Raw genomic sequence first — 17,644 nt, 5'->3', positions numbered from 1 at the left:
GGGAGCCTAATGGAGGTATACGTCGACGACATGTTAGTAAAAACCAAGCAAGAAGTCGACCTCTTAACCGACCTCTCACAAGTCTTCAACACTATAAGGTTGCATGGGATGAAACTAAATCCCGCAAAATGCGCCTTCGCAGTAGAAGCAGGAAAATTTCTAGGGTTCATGCTAACACAAAGAGGGATTGAGGCCAATCCCGACAAGTGCAGAGCCATCCTAGAAATGAAAAGTCCGACTTGTTTGAGAGAGGTTCAACAGCTCAACGGCCGACTTGCAGCCCTCTCCAGGTTTTTGGCAGGATCAGCACTAAAATCCCTTCCATTATTCTCCCTATTAAGGAAGGGATGCCAGTTTGAATGGACTCCGGAATGTGAGGAGGCGTTCCAAGAGTTCAAAAAATTCTTGAGCCAACCTCCCATCTTAACCCGACCAGCACCGGGAAAAGACATCGTCCTATACTTATCCGTCGCAAACAGGGCTGTCTCATCAGCCCTGATCAGAGAAGACGAGATCGGGCAACACCCGGTCTATTTTACCAGCAAGGTTCTACAAGGTCCTGAACTAAGGTACCACAAACTAGAGAAGTTTGCTTACTCCTTAGTAATAGCCTCAAGAAGGCTAAGACCTTACTTCCAGGCTCACACAATAAGAGTCCGTACGAACCAGCCCATGAAGCAAATCCTTCAAAAGACGGATGTTGCAGGGAGAATGGTTCAATGGGCGATAGAGCTCTCCGAGTTCGATTTGAGATACGAAACTCGGACTGCAATTAAAGCCCAGTGCCTCGCCGACTTCATCGCAGAATACGCAGGTGAACAAGAGGAAAAACCAACTACATGGGAACTCTATGTAGACGGGTCCTCCAACAAAACAGGGAGCGGCGCAGGCATAATATTGGTAGATGGAAAAGGAACCCAGTTAGAGGTCTCCTTAAAATTTGAATTTCCAGCTTCAAACAATCAGGCAGAATATGAAGCCTTGATTGCAGGATTAAAGCTAGCAGAAGAGGTTGGCGCCACAAAGGTGACAATCTATAGCGACTCACAAGTGGTGACTTCCCAAATAAGTGGGGAATATCAGGCAAAGGACCCCAATATGAAGAAATACTTGGAAAAAACCTTGGAATACCTTGGGCACTTTGCGGAAACCGAGAACAAACACATAACTCGGGATCTAAATAGCAGAGCTGACGCCCTGTCCAAGTTAGCAAGTACCAAACCCGGATGGAACAACAGAAGCCTGATTCAAGAGACCCTACAAGAGCCCTCGGTATCAAAAGCAGAAGATGAACGAGAGGTTCTTGAGGTAGTCGGCCTAAACCTCGGATGGATGAATCCCTTAGTCGAATACCTAAAATTCGACATCCTCCCCAAAGAGGAGAAAGAGGCTAAAAAGATCCGAAGGGAAGCACAACATTATACTTTGGTGAGAAATGTCCTTTACAGAAGAGGGATATCAGCACCATTGCTGAAGTGCGTACCGACCTCAAGAGCCACCGAGGTGTTGGAAGAAGTACACAATGGGATTTGCGGAAACCATCTCGGAGCAAGGTCGCTAGCCAGAAAAGTAATCCGAGCAGGATTCTATTGGCCGACCTTGCAGAAAGATGCTACCGACTTTGTGAAAAAATGCCAGCCATGCCAGATGCATGCAAATTTCCACGTAGCTCCACCAGAAGAGCTCATTAGTATAATTTCCCCCTGGCCCTTTGCAAAATGGGGGATGGACCTGTTAGGTCCTTTTCCCCAAGCACCAAGGCAAGTTAAATACTTAATCGTGGGAATAGATTACTTCACAAAGTGGATAGAAGCAGAACCATTAGCCACTATCACTGCTCAAAGAAGTCGCAGGTTCCTCTACAAAAACATCATCACAAGGTATGGGATACCTTATTCCATCACCACAGATAATGGAACCCAATTCATCGACGCCACCTTCAGAAACCTGGTAGCCAGCATGAAAATCAAGCATCAATTCACCTCGGTAGAACACCCACAAGCCAATGGGCAAGCCGAGGCAGCTAACAAGGTCATACTGGCAGGTTTGAAGAAAAGATTACAGGAAGCAAAGGGAGCTTGGGCCGAAGAGCTCCCTCAAGTACTGTGGGCCTATAGGACAACTCCCCAATCCGCCACAGGAGAAACACCTTTTCGACTAGTGTACGGCGTAGAAGCCATGATTCCTATAGAAATCAGTGAGCAAAGCCCAAGGGTAATTCTCCATGATGAGGTCGGAAATGTACAGGGGCACAAAGAGGAGCTCGACTTGCTCCCCGAAGTCCGAGAGAACGCCCAGATAAGAGAAGCAGCATTAAAGCAAAGAATGGCTACCAGATACAACAAAAAAGTCATTCGAAGAACATTTGCTGTAGACGACTTGGTCCTAATCAGAAACGACATTGGAGTCAACAAGTCGGGGGAAGGAAAGCTCGCCGCCAATTGGAAAGGGCCATACAAAATCAAAGAAGTGTTAGGGAAAGGTTATTATAAAATAACCGACCTGGATGGCACTGAGTTACCAAGGTCGTGGCATGCTTGTAATATGAAAAGGTACTACAGCTAGAAGCGAACTCTACTCCCTGATGTACTCTTTTCCCAGCTTCATGATTTTTTCCCAAAAAAGGGTTTTTTCTGGAGAGGGGTTTTTAACGAGGCATCATAGTAGAGGCTAAGGGAAATATACTGTCAAGACCCTTAGTAGCAAAAAGGTACCTTCCCGATTAATAAAGATCTTTTTCATTAATATATTTCTCTTAAATATCCTTCTCTATTTTTATATAAGTCTTTCTACGAAACGCGCCGACTTAAGCTCGACAAAGCGTGAAAATCCCATGAATCGACCTAGATGGTCGTCAGGATAAAACGACGAGGTACAAGTCGGTGTAAAGAGGTTATACAAGTCGATCGTAAAAACTCGTGAACTAACCCGACTCATAAGTCGGAAAGTGATCCCGAGTAGAGAAACTCGGAAAGCTTCGATCCACAGATCGGAACATAACACCGAGTAGAAAAAAAACGCATCGCAAAAATAACCTAAGTCATAAAACTCACCAAAGCAAAGTTGAGTATAAAGGATAAACAAAAGAGATTGAGAAACCTAGAAGAAGTTTAAAGGTTGCATACGAGCCTTTGCACGAAAAGGCTCGAGAAAACAATGCAAGCTAACAAAAGGTTTTTTTTCCGAAAAGATCAAACATATCCAAAACAGGAAAGCATGCATACGCGCAAAGTAACTTAAACCCTTATTCAAAAAGGGGCACCCACTTTGATTAGAAAACCCTTATCCAAAAAAGGGAATTTATTTTGTTTAAACCCTTATCCCAAAAAAAAGGCAACAAACAGAATACTTTGTTTACGACCCCAAAAGGCCAACAAGCAAATTGTTCAAACACCACCAGCAAATAAATAGAAGTTTAAAAAAGGGGGACCCACAGGCCGGGCCCCCATATAGCCACAAAATAAAAAGAAGTCATTTCTTGGAAGCTGCAGAGGAATCACCACCACCAGGAGGAACGTCACCAGGACCGGGAGGAGGAGCCAAAGAGGAAGTCGGAGCAGGAGTGGAAGGACTCGGATCATCTTTAGAAGGAGGAGGAGACTCTATAATCCTCTGCCCCCGAGTCTTTAGGTCTGACTCTGAAAGGACCTCGGGAACAGGAGGATCAACAATGGCGCCATCAATCACCACTTTGTCAGGATGTAATGGAGAAAGATCCAAGTCGGGGGCTATAACCCTGACCTGCTCTAGGAAAATTCTCCAAGACTCCTCGGCGCCATCGGCGATAGAGTCCTCCAAGTCAGCATAAGCAGTCCGAGAGTTCAGCAAATCCTTCTTCACCTCCACCATATCTTTAAATAGGCTTTGGTAACTCTCCTGGGCTGCCTTCCTTAAATTTACCTCCATAGTACATTGGGCTCGCAGCTCGCTCTCCTTCTTCCGGAGGTCGTCTCTCTCCTTCCTTAACTTATCCCTCTCCTCCTTTAACTCCTTCTGATGTTTTTCAAACATAAGAAGCCTCTCCTCCAGCTCCTCGACCTTTGGGGAAGTACCCAAGGAGCTGAGGGGAGTCTTCTCAAACATGTCCAGAAGTTTGCCACAAACTCCCGCCGCCCTAAAACTTTCTTCGGCCAGAGTGGCAAGGTGCTTCCGAACAGAAACATCATCCATATTAATAAGTGGATAGATGTTCTTTCGGACGAAGGCAAGAGCCTCCGCCCTAACACCACCTTCCCAAGAAGGGCCAGACTCTGAAGTCTTGCGCTTCTTACTCTCTGGCTCGGAGAACGGTTGGGCAGAAGGGAGTGGTCGAGCCAAATTTGAGGAGGAGGAAATAACAATAGGCTGAGAGGGAGTACCCACATTTCTAGGAGGAGGAGGAAGAGGAGGAGGAGAGACGACCGCCTTGGAACCCCCGGACCTGGCCCGAGACTTTGCCTTGGCTTCCTGCACCCTCTGGTAGGACTCTTGAGCATTTTTATTTGCCATATCTACAAAAGAAACAACCAAGTTACAAGTCGGCAAAATACAAGTCGGTAAAATACAAGTCGGTGAAATACAACTCGGAAATAGGAAATGCATGCGCTACCTATGCAAGATTGAACAAATACCGACGTCCCCTGGAGGATTTTTCTCGTATCCAAGTATGGGGCCTTCCCCCATGCTTCTCGGAAAAACCCTACAATGGCCGCCTCCACCTCGTCTAGGTCATCTAGACCAATTTTTTCACAAGGGGTGGCCGGCAGCCAATAAAGGGGAAAGCGGGGGGAGGAATGCTCGTCCAGAAAAAAGGGGTGGTGACCCTCTACAGCTTGAACCTTGAAGAAGAAGTTTTTGAAGTCGTGGAAGGATTCATCAAAAGGGTGAAAATCCTCCGACCTTGAATGGCTCGGAAGGATACCCATTGTTGCTTATTATTTAGCCCACTAAAGGGCTTAGTCGTATGGAAAAGATAAAAGAAGATTCTCAAGGAAGTCGGGAAGTCCAGAGCGTGGCTTATAAACTGGTAGATCTTCAAGAAACCCCAGGAATTGGGATGGAGTTGAGTAGGGGCAACCTTACAGTGGTGCAGAACGGATATCTCAAAATCCGAGAAAGGAAGAAAAACACCCAAACGGGTGATCATGCATTCATACATAAAGAAAAAGTGAGGGGTCGCCTCATCAACTCTCCCAAAGCAGACCCGGTCTTCAGGACCCGGGATTATCAATTCATATTTGGGCTCGTCCTCGTCCGAAGTACAGAGCCTATGGTGAGTACGAAGGTGGGTGACGAACTCAGCGTCGACCAACGGTTCCTCCCCAAGGACCGTATCGTCAACCCACTGAGAAAGAATGTCTACAGAAGCCATTTTTTATGTAAAGAAAAGTGGCAGAAAACCTACAAAAGGGAAAAAGGAAAAAAGAAAATCAAAAAACAAGGCCACTAAAGAAGAAAGATTCGAAACTAGAATCTACGGGTCAACCTATCTACTCGCCAAACAAAACATGCAAACAAAAATGACATGGGAAAAACAGAACTAACCTTTAGCCGAAAATGAAGGTTGGGGAGAACTGAAGTCTTCAAACACAAGAATGCAACACAAACAGGATAAGGAGAAGTTTGAAGGATTGCAGAAACGGAAAATGGAAAGAGAGGGAAAGTATTTATAAATAGGCTAAGGGGCATAATGGTAAAAACGAGGCAGTCATTAATGCGACTGCACCGTTACCAAAGCCCTCAATCCCTAAATGATCCCTCAACGGACACGACGCTTGAATTGACGTAACTGTCAGAAACCAAAAGTCGCGAAAATCACGTCGGTTCTCACCATCCGTATTCTTTCAAACAAGTCGACTACGAACCCGAGTTGAATACTTGAACCCAAACTTTAAAGAAAATTTGGGCTCAAGTAGGGGCACTGTTCATACCCCGGCCCAATGTTAAGGGCCCAGGTCCAATCGAAAGGCCTGATCCAATAGATTAAGCCTAGCAAAGCACCCACCTCCATTCTAGAGGTCGGTGTCAACCCCGACTTGGTACGAAGAAGTCGGTTGTGAGATTAGCTGGCAGATAAATACTCATTCAAATGGGTAACCGCCCCTGAAATCTCTCTAACCACTTCATAAAGCCATATCTTAACCTCCCTAAGATAATGGGACGGTTATTATCCTAAAGATACGGCACTACTCCAACGGTGGTTATTGGCTCACCACTATAAGTACACTGACACACCTCAGGTATTCCTAAGTCCAATACTCTCTAAGACCTGCTTACACCCTTGCTAACTTAGGCATCGGAGTGTCCTTGCAGGTACCACCCCCCATTCACACGCGAGCACAAGTCGGACGGAGCCTCCCGAGTTGCGGACATACCCGGAGTTCTCCTCCACCATACACTTGGGCCGCCAAACGCCATCCATTGGACTAATCTCCGGTTACCTAACGTAACAGTAATATTAACTAACAATAAATAATAGTTAAAATAAAAAGTAACATCTAAATATATGAATATCTATTGATTTTCTTCTTTTGAAGTTAGTTCTAATTTTTTTTTAGTAACGATATTCATTAAAAAAAATTAATTATAAATATTATAAAGAGTCAATTTTGTAATCTTATAAGACATTAATTTTTAAATAATTATTTATTAATATATATAAAAAATAAAATATTTAATTGTATTAATAATAAAAGAATTATCAATTTTTTTAAATATCAAGTTTAAAAAGATAAAATTCTAAGTTATATGTTATTATTTAAATTACTATATAAGTGTTTTAATTTATTAGTTAAATAACTAGAAGATTAATTATATTTTATAATAATAAAATATAATTATAAAATTATTATCATGTTATACATATTTTGTCCCCACTAATCAAATTTTTTGGATCCGTCACTGATTGAATTGGTATAATAATTCAGAATATAGGAACATTAACTCATGGTCATAATAAGAAAAATGTTTTTTGATACGTCCATAATATATAATTCATTATATGATCTGCATTTAACGGGAAATTTACAAATTTGTCACGTTCTTAAGTTTAATATGTCCTCCTGGCATGTGAGTTTAATTACAACAATGTATGTACTTTCCATGGGCAGCAGCTTCCCCCTACCTTCTTTAAATTTGTTTCGTATTAGTAGTAGCTTAATTTAATTAATTAAGCGTGATTTGTTATAATTACTAACACTCAAAACTAAACAATTAGTTCTAGATTGATTTATTAATGAAAGGATTCTTTCGCACTCCGACAATCATGGCAAGCATTTACATTGTAATGCAAAGATACAATGAGACAGCTTGGCGTGACGATATATTTAACTTTCTTCTTTCTCTTTTCGGAATATATAAATTTTTCACCCATATATGCTTCTCTCTAATTATTTATTTATCCATAAAAGTACTTTTAAGTTTTAATTATGTAACCCTAAAATATATCTCCTGATTAAATAATCCCTTGCAAGAGCGAAAGCGACACGTCCCTCTCTAATTCTCCTTATATTCCACTAAACATAATTACTCAAATTTCGACACATCACTTCGCTTTTAATTTCCATAACTATATATTAAACAACTGGCCGAGCTGGTAAAACACAATTTTAAATGATAAAATTTCACTCACAGTGTTCGTTATCTGAAAATGGTTAGATGATAACTTTTTATTAAATATATTAAAATTATTTAATAATTATGTCAATTTTATGTGAAAATAATTTCATAAGATTTTTTTGAATTAAAATATGCATTTTCTTCTACCATATCACTAATTAAAAAAATTTACATGATTATTTAATTAAATTTATATTTTAAATAATAAATATTATAGAATTATTAAAATTTATTATTTTTAATTATTATTTATTCATTAATTTAATTTTTTCAATTTAATTATTTTAATTTAATACTCTAACAATATATTTTATTTTATATTTTTAAATATTAATGACTAATTAACTGATGGCCAAAGTAAATTTTGATAACCGTTTAGCATTCTTCTTGAATAAATACTAAATTTAAAAATTATTTATTTCAATTTATGTGATAATATTCGGCTATTCGGCTAATTGTTTATATAAAACGGTTTTACGTGGATAAATATGTGAATTTAAATTCTATAAATATATGAATAATATTTTATCTTTATTTTGAGGCAGATCTAAATCATACTTCATTTTGATTGCAAACGCAGGCATATTGAAGTTCCTTGTTGGCGTGACCACCAAAGAGACCTGTGAGAGAAAGAAGAAAAAGGAATGCATCTTCCCTGGAGTCATTAATATACCCTCAATTTCCAAAAATAATATAATTAAGCAAGTGAATCATAAGTCTTTGATTTTGTTCACATCTTTTTATTTAGAAGATCGATGTTTTCGCTTTAGTTAATTAGTTATTTTAAACATTTCAATTGTAGATATTTTTTTTTTCCCTACCCACAAAATAAACTAATTCAAATTGAACCGGTCAAAACTTGTATATTACTAATACAAAATTAATAAAAGAATAATATTAAATGACTAATAAATATTATTATTTTTTATTAATATTTATTAGTCAATAATAATTTATATTTATATTTATAAATATTTTATATGTAAAAAATATATAATTTATAATTATATTTATTAAAGTCTTATATATATTAATTAATATAATTTATACTCATAATTTTTAAAATTTATAACATGAATTAATAAAATTTATTTATTAAAAATAATTTAATATTTATAAGAATTAAATAATAACTAAAATTACTAAAATTATTATTCTAATTTTTTTAATAAAAACAGGATCAATCTCACCTTTATTTTTAGTTAAATTAAAAAATATACGGTGTAATAATTTAGTTTATAAAAATATATTTTGAAAAAGAGTAGTTCCCCAATGAAAAAGAATCCGTATTATACTTATGCAAATGATATTATCTAATTAATATAATGCTTTAATTTATTCACCTGTATTTACTTTTCTGCAGATTTTTTCTCCTGTTTTACATATTAGGCTAATACATATTAACTGTTTAAACATAAAAAGAAATACACATGATATTAATTTAGTTTTTAAAAATTAGTTTAATTGTATCCCACTTTCTAGAATATTTTTTTGTCACTTTAGCTGTAGTTATTAAAAAAGAAAAAGATATGACTTTAGTAATTTATATTTAATATCACATAAATCTTTTAAGAATAACCAAAGTGATATATATACATATATATATATAATATAAATTAATATTAAAAAATTGTAAAGACGAAATTAATGATACATAAAATTAAGATTTTCAAAAATTAAATTGATGGCATGAATTTATTTCAATAATCAAATGAATATGATGACATATATCTGACAAACTAATATTCAAAGTAGTTGATATAAAATCTAAATATAATACTTATAGTGTGGCATGCCATGATTGGAATAGGTATCAGTATCACTAATGAATTTTGATGATGGAAGGATAAAACGTTGAAAAAAAAGGTGAAAAGGTGATAAAGGGTGGGTTTGTGTGAGTGAGTGAGTGAGTGTAGGTAAGGTATGGGGGCCACGTGAGTTGACCCCCCAGATCACGTGCAGAAAGAAAGAAAGGACTGTGCACATCACGAAGCGGCATAACCTAACCATAACCAGTAGTACCCTCTTGTGTTTAACCCTGTACTTGCAATTGCGAAAATACATCTATCATAGACCAAGTCACGGGTCCCCACAATTTTCCAGTTATTTTCCCCTTCATACAAATATATAACAACGCCATTCCACATACAAAATTACTGCTGCCTCCCCAATAGGAAGTGTTAAGACCAAGCTTAGGTTTCACACTATCATATATAGATGTTAATTTCACTATAAATATTTATCAAGTTTTTTTTCCACTTAAACATTTAGCAAGGTTAAATTGGAAAGGTAGTTAAAATAATATTGTTTCAACTAACTTGACTTTGTCTAGTTGTTAGTTCAATCATTCATTTAAGTAAGTATTAGGAATTTGAATTTCATTTTATACATGCAATAACTCATTAATCGGTATAAAATTTTTAAATAAAATTCAGATTTGTGGTAAATTAGTCATTTACTTGTGAGAATAAAAAATATCATAAAAAAATTAAAAATTTTAATAACATTGTTCCTGTTTCGATATAGATTAATTAGTTTCGTGATATAGCTCATCCTACTCGTGTTTAAATTTGCCTATCTTCGAATAAAAAGAAATACACGTTGATTCTTTAAAACACAGTGACAATAAATATTTATAAAGACGCTCCAACATTTAAATTAGGGTAAAAAACCATATTAAGCCAAATGAGTGGAAAAATAACGTAAATACGCCAAAGCAAAAATCGTTTCATCAATAAGCCAGACCGCATTTTTATATAATTCGAACCAGCTTGGTTCGAACTCAAAATGGTAGTAATTCGAACCAGGGTGGTTCGAATTAGAGGTTGTTATTTCAACGTAATTCGAACCAAGGTGGTTCGAACTTCACTCACACATAATTCGAACTAGGCTAGTTCGAACTACTACCATTGCAAAGCATGTAATTCGAACCAAGCTGGTTCGAATTACTCTCCTTCATAAATCGAACCAAGGTGGTTCGAATTACTCTTGATTCGGCTATATAAGGAGTTCGAATCACCCTCATTCGAACTCTTATTCCTCCCCCCTACCCCACAAAATCTCAGAGAAAACGACCGAGATTCTCTCCGAATAATAGCTGAACGGAATACTCTGCTCATGGGGGACGATCCGGCACGGTTATATCGGTTGGACGGAGTCGCTCATATAGCCGGGGTCATCGAGGAGGAGGTTAGTACGGAAATATTTTTTATTCTAGCGGTATTTGTGCCTTAGTGGTTTTGCATGTGGGTTAGATGGTGGTTTATGTTAGTGGTTTATGTTAGTGGTTTATGTAGGTGGTTTATGTTAGTAGTTTAAGTTAGTGGTTTATGCTAGTGGTTTAAGTTAATGGTTTCTGTTGGTGGTTTATGTTAGTGGTTTTGCATGTGGGTTAGATGGTGGTTTATGTTAGTGGTTTATGTTAGTGGTTTATGTAGGTGGGTAATGTTAGTAGTTTTTGTTAGTGGTTTATGCTAGTGGTTTAAGTTAGTGGTTTCTGTAGTGGTTTCTGTTGGTGGTTTATGTTGGTGGTTTGTGTTAGCGGTTTTTGCGAGTGGTTTATGCAAACGGTTTATGTTAGTGGTTTAGGGTAGGTGATTCTCGTTAGGCTGGTTTATTTATGCGGTTTAGTTGTGCGGTCTATGGATTTGTTTTCTTATTATGGTTATCTTTCATGTAATGTTATGCGGTCTTATTTAGCAGAATGGTATGTTGATGATTTATGATGCTGCTTATGGTTGTGGTTGGATTTCAAGCCGGTTCTAACTGAGCGTTTCATTTTGTGAGCAGCCCCAGCGATGCATTAGGAGCATGCGGCGGCAGCAGGGCATGCGACTTGATGACAGATACGTTCCGTACTTGCAGATGGCAGGTCTATACCATCTTGCAAGGCTGAACGACCGATGGTTCCGGCTAGACGAGGCTCTTGTCAGTGCTTTCGTAGAGCGATGGCGTCCAGAGACGCACACGTTCCACATGCCGTTCGGAGAGTGCACCATCACACTCCAGGACGTGGCATACCAGCTGGGTTTGCCAGTGGACGGCCGTTACGTGAGCGGGTGCTTGTCCGAGTTCCATATATACATCGAGGGTGGCCGTCCAGCCTGGGTCTGGTTCCAGGAGTTGCTCGGAGTTATACCTCCTCCCAGCCAGGTTCAGAAGTACGCAGTGAACTGCAGCTGGTTTCAGGAGACCTTCGGGGAGTGCCCTGAGGATGCTGATGATGAGACTGTGCGCCGTTATGCCCGTGCGTACATCATGATGTTGTTGGGCACGCAGCTGTTTGCGGACAAGTCCGGGAACCGGATTCACATCAGATGGCTCCCGTACGTAGCTAGGCTGGAGGAGATGGGTACCTACAGCTGGGGTTCCGCCGCACTGGCTTGGTTGTACCGGTGCATGTGCCGAGTGGCAAACAGACATGTGGTCAAGTTAGCGGGCCCGCTTCAGCTGCTCCAGTCTTGGATCTTTTGGCGCTTTCCTCGATTTAGGCCAGCAGGATATGAGGAGTCGAGCTGGCCATTGGCATCCAGGTACTATACTATGCCTTCTCTATTTCAATTTGACATACATAACTGCGTAGTCATTAATATTTCTGTTCATGTAACAAATGTGTATGGTGCAGATGGTCAGGTTACAACCCTTCCGGGAGCGAGAAGGGTCCTAGAGTGGAGATGTGGAGGCTCAGGATAGACATGTTACAGGATGGGGAGGTGAGTATGCTACTTAACAAGTCTCCTTTTAGAATCTAGCATTTCTAGTTGTGTGATAAAGTTGCCCTGACAAGGGTGAGTTCCTTTTGCAGTTTCTATGGATGCCGTATACTACTCCGGACGTACTTCAGGTTGTGCATCCAGAGGTTTTGGAGCCTCGGCATATGGCGTTGTGGCGCTCTGTGACGGCGCTGATCTACTTTGCTGTGATAGAGTGGCATCAGATAGATCGTGTTCTTCCGCAGTTTGGTGGGGTTCAGCCCATTCCGCATCCCGCCCTGAACATTGACTTTTTGATGTCCAAGGACGGTAGAGGCGGCGATCGATGGTTCCCGTCTACTTTGCAGAGGTGGCATCTCCTTTGGGACTCTCGTCAGGACTGTGTGCTGAGGTTCGACGTTGTAGGCGACCCCGGTCCTTCGCATGCGTTCCTTGACTGGTGGCGTCAGTATGGTAAGAGGTTCTTGTCTCCGGAGTCGCAGTTGGGGGATCCTAGAGCAGTTCCTATTCCATTAGAGGCCTCACAGCGGGGTCCGGGGCGAGTTCCTGACATGGATCGTCAGGAGGACGTGCCGGACAGGCGTAGGGTTGATAGGAGGATGGGTGTGGGGACACGGAGGAGCCAGCGTGAGTGGAGGTTCCCTGACCTTGGTGTGCACGATGATTACGACGCCGGTCCCGCTAGAGGCGGAGGACGAGGCCGGCGAGGTAGGGCGAGGGGTCGTCCTGACCATCGGGACGACACCGACGATCAGCATCGGCCCGTTGGTGGGGGTGGTTCAGGGGCTGCTGCATCTGCTGGTACTACCACACACGATCATGGTCATGCAGGTGAGTTGTATGGTACAGGGATGGGTGCCGGGGCTTACACAGGTGATGCTGTACTTGGATCAGGCCCTCTTGGAGATTACTTCGTTGGTGTGCCAGCCGATGACCAGCCTGAGCAGGGGGGGACACCTTGGCGCATCCCCGGATCACAGTGGTCAGACTTCATTAGGTCAGACACGCTTGTTGGGGACTTCGGGAGTCCACGCTTCCTTGACGAGATCAGCGCCATCATGCAGGGGGAGGCCACTCCGCGCAGTGGTGGTCAGACCTCAGGCACACAGGCCCCGTTAGATGTTGATCTGAATGAGCCTCCATCCTCATCCGCTGGTCACCAGTTCCGTCTCGGAGGTACTCCTCCATCCGCCTTCACCGCTGCATCACAGTCTGTCGCAGGGATTTCGGCGACACCCCTGCATGTTGCGCCACCAGCACAGCCTGCCCCACCGGATGACGAGGATGACATCGAGGATGTGGAGCCGTTGATCCGCCGAGGTCAGAGGGCACGGGTACCCCCTCACTGTGGCACTGGGTCGCATCTGTTTAGATGAGTCATGTTTCATGTATTTTTTTCTTTAAAGTTCAATCATGTATGATAATGGTTTGTACTTTTTTTTTCCATAGTTTGGACACTTTCCAATATTTAATTTTTATTACTGAATAATATTTTATTTTAATTATTGTCTTTAAATAATACTTCTCCGCTAAGTTAACCCCAAAGAAGAGCATTTCAAACAAAGAGGCATGTTAGAGTCTTTTCCGTCATCATATTTGAAATTCGGTGACAGTGTTATGTCTTGTCACCCATTTTTTCACTCCACCAATTTTGTTCATTTACTTTATTATGTTGTAGTCTGTTCACCTATGTTTTTTTTTTTATTTCTCTTGTGGGACATTCACTTCCTACGATCAACGAATCTTGAAACAGTTTAGTGATTATTTTTTTCTTATTAAATTGTGCATCCACGGAAAGTGTTGCATTATTCATAAACAATCAAACCGGTCTGGTTCGAACTATGAATGGTGACATAGGCCGGGTTGGCGCCATAGGCCGCACCTCTTTGGCCGATTCGGATCTGCCTCGTCCATAGATAATAAACAGCTCAGTCAGTCTCACCCTAATTCAAACCGGTCTGGTTCGACCTATGATTTGTGTAATTCGAACCAGCCCGGTTCGATTTACACGGAAAACCCTTTCTCCCTATAATTCGAACCACCTTGGTTCGAATTACATTCATTCATAATTCGAACCAGGTTGGTTCGATTTATTAACAAATAAAATAACCTAATTCAAACCACCTTGGTTCGAATTACATTCATTCATAATTCGAACCAGGTTGGTTCGATTTATTAACAAATAAAATAACCTAATTCGAACCACCCTGGTTCGAATTACTACCATTTCTAGTTCGAACCAAGCTGGTTCGAATTATATAAAAATGCGGTCTGGCTTATTGCTGAAACGATTTTTGCTTTGGCGTATTTACGTTATTTTTTGAGCCAGTTGGCTTATTATGGTTTTTTACCCTTTAAATTAAAAAATATATTAAAAATAATATTCAAAATGAATAACGTATCATCTATCCTTTTTAAGTCTTGTTGTAATCTAACTTGAGGAGCAAAGCTTAAAGTTTTTCACTATTATAAATTCTACTCGTGTAAGCGAAGTATTCTACACCATGCAAAAATACCCTTGCATTAAACTTGGGAAAAAGCCCCCACTTTAAAACGGTTAGTTATTATTTCAATTACTTTATAAATACCTCCATACATCACGTAAATTTAATCTAGAACCACACTCTATTAAGATACTAAGTGATTTTGGTATCAGAGAGTCCTTTACAGATATTTCCAACTAGCATTCAAACACATATGGAGAAACACTTTAGAAATTTGGACTTCCATCAACTCAAATCCAATCTCCACAAGAAGCTTGAGTAAACACTTTGGAACACATATCTTTGTGTATATATGAGCCTATTTTATATATTTTTAAGGATAATATTTAAAATTGTCTTAAAAAAAATCATGTGTAAATCAATTGGAAAATTTACCAATTCAATTTAGTTTCCAAAAATATTAGTCAAATTTCTCATTTCATTTACATTTTATTAATGTGTCACTACTAACTAATGTAGGATGTTCATGGATCGATCTGATCCGCATATTCGCGATATTTATCCAAATTCGATTTAAAAATTGTAGATATAGATCCGATCTACAAGGTTACTAGATTGAATTGCGAATTTCATGTAGGTATCCGCATGTATATCTGCAAATCCGCAAAAATAAATAAATAAATAATTAAATATTCTTCTTATGTTTTATTTCAACTAATAATTATCACATATGTTGTATTATTTTAATTTTATTATTTAAAAAGTATGTTTAATATCATTTTAAGAGTAAACATATTTAAAAGAGTAGAAAAAAAATTTTATTAATATTTTTTAATAAAAATAAGCTTTTAAAAATATTTTTATATTTTGCGAATATATCCGATCCGATCAAATCTACATATGTGCGGATCGGATCGGATCGAATCTAAATTTAAAAAGACGGATACTAGATTCGATCCGATGATTTTAGTGCAGATCAGATCGAGTTTGGCCATATCTAATCCAATCCGATCCCATTTATCACTAAACTGACGTGTCACATTCTTAATGTGAAATGCGTCTTTTATCGTTGATGCATTATTACAATTTTTTTTTAAATGATTAATTTGATTCATATATAATGACCGGTGTGAACATTAACCTTATATAAAACTAGTAGTTCAACAGGTAGCTGCTTTTCTATTTTTTGAAGAAATTAATTTATTTTTTATTAATATATTATTTATTTTTAAAATTTATTAAATAAATATTTTTTATATTATTTTAATATTGATGTGATCTTATTTATATCATATTTTTTTACTATAAAATTATTATAAAATTTTTTTAAAATGTTAAATTATAAAAGCACACAATAAAAAGGTAAGAAAAAATATAGTTCAAAAAATAATGATAATAATATTATTCTGATTTTAAAAAAGTATATATAAACCAAAATACATGTTAGTTATTTACAAAAGATAATTTTGTTTAAATGTCATAAATTTTCATATTTGTCTTATTTTTTTTAAGTGGTATACCAAGATATGGATTTAAATCTGAATAGGCCTTCATTTCTCTGTAAATAGTGAAAAAAACTAAAGAAATAAGAATGTTTATTTTTTTCATTTTTAAATATCAAACTATAAGAATAATTAATAAACAAAATAGGAGAATATAAAAATTGTGTACCTGAAAAAATTCTTCATAATTCATCATACATCTCCTTATCAATAACTTTTGAGTCTTGAAAAACTGTCACATTTATTAATCATAAAAATAACTATATAAACGATTTAAGATTATTCAATTAAATTAATTTTTTATTATAGGGACGAATTCAATTAATTCAATTAAAACCGGTAGAATTGAGATATCTTATTTTGTACTGAATTTTCTGAAAAGACAAACAAAAAATGACATTAATCTTTATTTATGTATGACAAAATACAAATTAAATGACATTACATTTAATTTATTAGGAATATATATTTAATAACAGTTACCTATAATGATATTTTTTTGTCACCAAAATGAGATAGTTGTACTGTTCTTAGTTTAGGCTGAAAAAAAAAGTTAAATTTTTAACATATTTAGTTATACGTCCAAATATTCAATATTATTATTATATAAGTTAAATTTATTTTATTATCTTTTATTCTTTTGATTCAATATTTCTCTTCTCTTTTTATCATGTTTTTTAGTTTTGTTTGTTTTAACTGTATTTTTTTAACCAATAGAATAAATTTTGAGTTGACTGATTTAATATCACGCTTGATTATTAATATGAAAATAAAAATGCATATCACCAATGTAATTGTCACGATCATTAATATAGTAATACTTAATTTATTGTTTATTGATCTAATCGATACAATTAATTGGACATCCTTATAACAGTTAGAATCCTTCTTCCTCTATATATATATATATATATATATATATATATATTTATTGTATATTACTTTAACATTAAATAAAAATACATCCCAACTAAGATATATAAATTTTAAAAATTTTATTTTTATAATAAATACCTATTATGTCAATATAAATGAAAAAAAAATATCAAGAAAGAATGAAAATAAAAATGAAAAAAAAAGATAACGATAATAATATAATAAAAGAGTACGAAACAATATGTATGAGATAGTAGAAATAACAATAACTATGAGAAAAAACTGCTTTTATAATAGTAGAAATCATGATAACTGCATGGGTTGTTTTGGGATGCTCTTATAATGGTAAAAATAATGATAACTGCTTCGATTGTTTTGGGTTATAGTGATAGAAATAAAATAAAAATAATAATTGAATATCAAACTCTTATATCTCTTTTAATTTATCAGGTAATTAATGAAATAAAATATTACTATATACAATATAAATTAAATTAAAAAATATTTAATTCGT

This window comes from Arachis stenosperma, chromosome 1 (assembly GCF_014773155.1).
Source record: "Arachis stenosperma cultivar V10309 chromosome 1, arast.V10309.gnm1.PFL2, whole genome shotgun sequence".
Taxonomy (NCBI): Eukaryota; Viridiplantae; Streptophyta; class Magnoliopsida; order Fabales; family Fabaceae; genus Arachis; species Arachis stenosperma.
Note: the sequence above shows the minus strand (reverse complement) of the source record.